A 6,743-nucleotide genomic window follows, 5' to 3' on the forward strand; every position below is an offset into this window, starting at 1 on the left:
ATCAAATCCCTAATCTGCGTTTCCCTCTCTTACATTTGGAAAACATGCCACCAACACATTTGCTGCCTACTTGCTACCTATGAGCAAACCAACTTTCTGGCAATTTAGATTATCTTTTTATAAGTTGAACCATAGTTTTGTGCGATACTGCCATCTAATGGTGTCTGTGATATTCCACCTCTTCCACAGGTCACTAAACAACAGGGTGAGGAAGGCATAACTCACAGATTTCAGGGCTTTTATAATGGTAAACACATTTGCAAAGCGCCCTGGCCTTTTATGTTGTTTGCATATTAAAATGGCAGACCCCGTGCGGTTGACTTAAACACCAAACCCAAGCCATTTGTAGCCTCTACTGTGGTGATTTATCTGTGGGCTGTAGCTAAACATCTTCACTAATTGCCAATCTTTCTTTCTGTTTTTGATCATTCATAATTAGAAAGCATTCGTATTCATTCATTTGGGACTATTGACTGAAGTTCAAATCAGAGCTGTAGGTATTTTCTCCCAAAGAGCAGGCTCTTCCTGTTTTCTCATCTGTCTCCCTTGTTGAAAATCACTGTTCCGTAGCTGGACCAGGTAGAGCATGCCAACCACCTCTAGTTCCTGTCAGTACCTTCCAGGGCCGGTTGGCATCACTGGGGCTGAAGTCTTGACATCTCTGAATTTTAACTACCTTAGGCTTGACTAAAGGTAGTGTGCTAGACAGCTGTCAGTTAGTGCAACAAAATGCCAGAGATAAACAGTATAAAAGGGGGAATAGTTTGTCCTACTTCGTGGCTTTGGAAGTCTCAGGCCATGGCTGCTTTGCCTTTGGCTTTAGGCCTGTGTTGAGGTAGAACATGATGTTAGAAAACACAAGAGAGAGGAGGACAGGTATCCCGAAGTCCCCTTCAGCGACACATTTTTGAGAAACAAATTACCTTCTCATCTCCTGAAATGTTTCACCTGGTTCTAGTAGCTCTATCACCCAGAGGCATGAGCCTTGAGAGATACTTAAGACTGAAAACCCAATAAACAGAATAGCTGCTTGTAAGTTTCTATGCTGCTTCAAACGTGTGCCACCCTAATAGCACACCCAGCGCAACTCATGTAGGATGGTAGTTACATTTGATATCATGAATTCTGTTCCTCAAACTATTTGAAAAAGCTGGAGGCACAAAACAGTGGTTTCTTATTTATTCTTTTTTATATGTGTGTAAACCAATTCTGTCTAGCTTTTGAGAACACCGCTGTTCTTATGTTTCTAGGTAAAATATCTAATAAATAAGCTATTTAGACAATGTCTACCCAAGAAATACAATAATAAAAATAAACCTAATATACCCTTTGAGATTATGCATTTCATTAAAACAGGGTGACATCATATCTATATATGGTTTGAGAAACAACAATGCATGACATTTACACTTATTATCTTCTGCTTTCGGTTTAGTGGTCCTTGGCCCTGAGACACCATCAATGTAAAGTAGCAAGAAAAAGAAATTAATAGCATATAGTCAGAAACAAGAATAAGGCTACAGGACAAAACCAAGGTTACAGAAGCTCCTACATGTGATGGGCACAGGCATGTCCCTGACTCACAACAAAGCTCCCACCTCACAGCAACACGGAGAACCAGTTAGTTCATTTTCCTCTAATCCCTTCTTTTAAAACTTCTTTTTAAAAAAGCGAACTTGACATTTCTACATCTACCTTATGAGGTTGTGATGTCAAGAGTTTTAAGTATATAAAATTGCCTCCTAAAACAATTTCATATTTTCAGCTATCATATCGCTTAGTAAGAGGTCAAAATGGAAACATAAGATGCTACAGCTTTTTTTTTTCATCCAAAGAGAACTCTGTACCCCTTTGAGAGGCAGGTACCAGTTCACAGTACATGTTACGTAACAGAAAAGCCCAGTTTGATCGGGACGATGCTCAGATGCACACTTCCCTCTAGTCTCCCAGGTGAACCTTTGTTCTGTCCTTCCCTTTCTATTGATCTTCTTTTCCATCTTTTCTTCACCTTCTATTAATTTGAAGTTACACTCATTGAACAGCAAGGGTATCTTCTTGGAGAAACTATAAAGTGAGCCAGACCCCTTCATTTTGTGTGGGGAAGTCTCAGCTGGACAGAAATCCATGATGTTGGAGTCCCTCATACATCATAAAGTCTTGTGTATTTATAGCAGAGTAAAAATGTTTAGTGCCTGTCTGGATGCATTTCCCAGCAGCAGTGAAACCAGCGACTCACTCTGAGTGCTCGGAATGGTATCTGATACTACAGAGAAAAGAGCAATGTGTTTTGCAGATGCACAAGGAATAAAATACTTGAGTAAGTTCTGAAGGGAGAAAAGAGCTAGAGGAAAGAGGTAAGGCCTAGACATCATTAAGAAGATTTAGGTTATAAACCAGAGGCTGGGCTGCACACCGGAGGAAAAGGAGTCCCAGAAAGGGAAGATTAAAATATCTAGAATCTGGCAGTCATTAGGAGCACGGATTTTGTGTTCTTTGGATGTTTGTGGGTTCTATTGTGTTCGCTGACCTAGATTAGTGTGGCTACTCCGAGCACAGCAGTGTAGCTCTGCAGTAACGTTGCCCCATGGCTTAATTTCCCAATTAAACTTAAACAAATTTCTCAAATGCTCATAAAACCCTTGGTGGCAAGATCAGTGCACCTGAATATTTAATTATTTGAATGTCAGTCGGAGACACAGATAATTGGCAGGTAATAGAAAATGCCTGAGACCTGAAAACAAAAGATTCTTCCATGGCTAACGGAGATGTAAGTGAATAAACTTAGTAAAAATAAAGGCAGGTTTTTGTTTGTTTTGTTTTATCTTAAATGAATAGAAAAATACTAGATCGCTGGATCAAATTTAAAGCAAAAAGAAAGGAAAAAAATATCCCTTCGTTGCAGCCATACTCCAGATTCTGAACTTTGGCTGCAGTTAAATCATAGAATTTATAGTAAGAGGCTATCTGTGTCTGTCTTCAGTGTCAGACATTAGCTAATGGGAAAAGCCAGGGTCAGTCTAACTGGAAATATTCTTTTCATATTGGTTATAAGGTTTCCACACATGTAAATACAAAACCAAGTCAAAGAAGTGTGTATCCTGGATAGCATTTTACAAAACAGAAATTAATCCGGTGGTCCTCGTGCACCGGCTTAATTACATATCGAGTGGAATAGCTGGAGATTTGGCTGGCAGTTGATAAGCCAGAGGTGCTGATGAAAGAGTTATAGAGCCCAGGAGAGGTCCCAGTGGGAAGCCCAGGGAATTAGGCCTGGTCTCAGTCTCACTTTACATCTTAATTACTGATTTCAAAGAAAGGCTAAACTGCACATTAACTAATTTGCAGATGGTCCTAATTTGGCAAACACTGGGAATTGCAGATTAAAAATCTAAAGGGATTTTTTTTTTTTGAGGTTTGAAATGGGGATCAGTGAAGTGCAGTCCTTTCAGTGAGAAGTAGGACGGTAATGGTGGAGATAAGCCGGAAAGACTAGCTCGGTTTTGTGGAAGGGTCACGAGGAAAGGTTCTTCGTCAAGACGTTGGGATCTTAAAACCCAACGCGGAGAAGCAGATGTGAAACTGAGCCCACACTGAAACAGTGGGAAGAACCGGAAACGGCTATTCTAAAATGCTACAAAGGAGTCAACTGGGCCCACTTCCTTACATGAAGTTCAGAAATGTGATCCAGACCGTTACCAGCAAGCGTTCACTCCTTAGCGTCCATCTCATGCAGCCGCCATTCATCCTTCACTTTCACGCTGCTGTAGACTTATAAACTCTAAACCACGTCCTCAGAAACTAAAAACAAAACACGGTTGACCTCTCTCTTTGCCTCTCATCTTCTGTGACACATCGCTGAGAGCAGGAGGAAGGTGTGGTAGGTATAATGTGACACAAGCCATGCTCCCAAACATTGGTGATTATCCATGTACAAACAAACATTGGCAAAGGAAAAAAATCTTTGGGGAAATCCAGAGGTGATAGAAATGAATCTCTAAATCAGTGGTTCTCAACCTTCCTAACGCCGCATCCCTTGAATACAGTTCCTTCATATCGAGGTGCCCCACCACCATAAAATTATTGCTGTTGCCACTTTGTCATTGTAATTTTGCTGCTGTTATATACAGAGGGAAGAGGTCCCCCTCAGTCACAGTCATAGGGAAGGGGAGTAAGGGGAAAATGGGAGGGAGGGAGGAATGGGAGGTTACAAGGGATGAGATAACAATTGAGATGTAAGATGTATAAATTAATAAAATGTATATTTTAAAATTTTGCTGCTGTTATGAATCATGATGTAAGTCTCTTGTGTTTTCCGGTGGTGACCCTATGAAAGGATCGCTGGACCCAGAGGGGTCACGACCCACAGGTTGAGAATCACTTCTCTAAATCAACCGACGAATAAAGTGAGCATAGAATCTATTACCAAGACGTGAAGAACACCTCTGAGTTCAGAACTGGTGGACTGGATTGGCAAGGCTGGAAAAGAAAGGAAGCTGAAAGGGGGAAGTCATTTCTGCCCAACTGGGCCCTCATCTGTGTGGCCATCTTTAGCACTGTGCACACACAGTTAGGACCTTCTCCAAAGAAAGAATTTTTGCTACTTCCCTAACCACTGGAAAAAAAAAACCTACACCCTGGCATTTGGTCAGTAGGTTCTGTACCCTCTTCCTGCAAGGAGATGACCTCTTAGCTCTGTGGCCATGACCGCAGTATCCTTGGGTAGAAAAAGAAACCTTAAAGACAGTTGCTGCCCTTCCCTCCACACCAAGGAAGGGCAAACACGCAGGGAGTTGAATAGAGCCTGCACTGCACTTTGGGGCTGCACAGGAAACTGCAAAGAGCAGCCGACAGTCCTGAGGCATAGCAGTGCTCCTCCACAACATAGCACTTCCTCCTCTGTGACAACCCTGCCTGCCAGGAGAACCATCTACAATAGAAAAGAGAACATGCAGAACACAGACCCCAGAAGGGCCACAACCTTTTCAGGAAGGTCAGATGTACCCAGTGCATGGGAAGAACAGGAGAAAACAAAGCCGTAACAAATATGACCAGCACAGGTTAAAAAGAAAGGCAACTACAAACCCTGAAGCAAACAGAACCCTGGCCATGGAAGGCAGTGTCTAGCTGAAACTCAAATTGAACATGTCAGGAGCTTAATAATTAATCAAGCATTTTAAAAAGTTATCAGGTTGACTTTAAAAGTATTTTCTTAAGAGTGTCTAAGAAGTAGGGACAGGAGAAGCCTAGAAAAGGAAAGTGCCTTGAATGGAAAACATGCTCCAACAGAGTGACAGAGGCACAAGGAAAGCATTTCAAACGTTGAGTTTTCAAATCTTCTCACCCCTATCACAACATGAAAGACTTGCTTATGATTAACAGAGTGACTGTGTTAATTTCCCAGCCTTAATTTTTTTTCACATTCTGACATGGTGATTGGATTCTGTGCCTTCTTCTACAGCAAAAGCAGTTACTTCAAGACTAGCCACAAAGGTGTTCTGCTGCCTATACAATTAGGCAAAGAGACACTGTTGAGAATAAAGCCAGAATAGTCACTTCCTCCTCTTATATGAGGAGAGGCAAGCCATGAGGGAAACAGAACTTTACAATCGTCCAAAATACCGAATTGCTGAAATGAAATACATTCCTTTGAATTCGGAAGGAAAGCGAGACTTGAGAGATTTTTATTGGCCAAGAAACGAGAATGTACGAGGTACCTCAGCTCAGTGTGACACGCAGGTACACTGGCCAGCAGTGCTCCCAGGAGTGTCTGCACCGTCTGCAGCTGTAAACCACAGCTGACTTTCTCATGTGGTCAGTGCCTGACACATGGCAGCTGCCCAACGAAAGGACAGCGGGGAGTTTGAGGGTGTGTTGTAGTAGTTTGGGTGGTAACCCTCTCTCCTCTGTCCAGGGCTAAAGATAAAATCTGCACAAAAACGGCAGCAAGGAGATGAAATCTAAACGAAATCCCAAAGATCTTAAGTCAGTTCTGGGGGTAGATTTTTTTTTTTTTTTTAAGCTATACTGTGGAATCAAACCCTCTGCTCTAAAATCCATTGTCGCTCCCATTTCGGAAAATAATTTCTCCAGAAGAATCTATTACTCTTCGTGTTTTTAATTTACGGGTTGAACTTTTTCAGAGATCGGAAACGACGAAAGGAATCTTGTTTTTACAATAACAAGCTGATGTTATATTTAGCTGTTCTCGGGACAAACAAGCCAAAGCTTTACATACAAAAGCAGCACATCCTGTTTAGTACCAGCAGGGGGAGTTCTAAGAACTCTAAAGCTGCCCCCACCAACGTGCTGAGAAAATCTGAAAAGGAACGGAAAAAGTTAGTTTAAATTAATCACTTCCCTAAAACCATCAAGCTTTGTTAAGAAGTAACAGTGAGTTTCAAGGAGAGCATTGGGATAATATATCATTAAAACAAAAAAGAACATATTTAGCCTTTTCTGGTTTGAGATGTCCCTGAAGGGATTTCTGCTTTGTTTTCTTCTTCCAAAAACAACATTGTGAGTGCAGCCAGCATCCTTTCCTGGCGTGCTCTATACTTTGGGATGAGCACACAGAACTACCACCTTTATCTTGACCTGAAAACTCCTGGATCTCAATAGTCAATTCCAGTGTCAATTATGAAATTATCTGACTTATTGCACAAATATACAATAAAGATATTTATCACTATAGGTACAAAGAAGCATGTTCCAATACTCAGAATTTTCAAAATCTATGTTAAAAA

The sequence above is a fragment of the Acomys minous genome (genome assembly GCF_964271855.1).
Source record: "Acomys minous genome assembly, chromosome: 18".
NCBI classification, from domain to species: Eukaryota; Metazoa; Chordata; class Mammalia; order Rodentia; family Muridae; genus Acomys; species Acomys minous.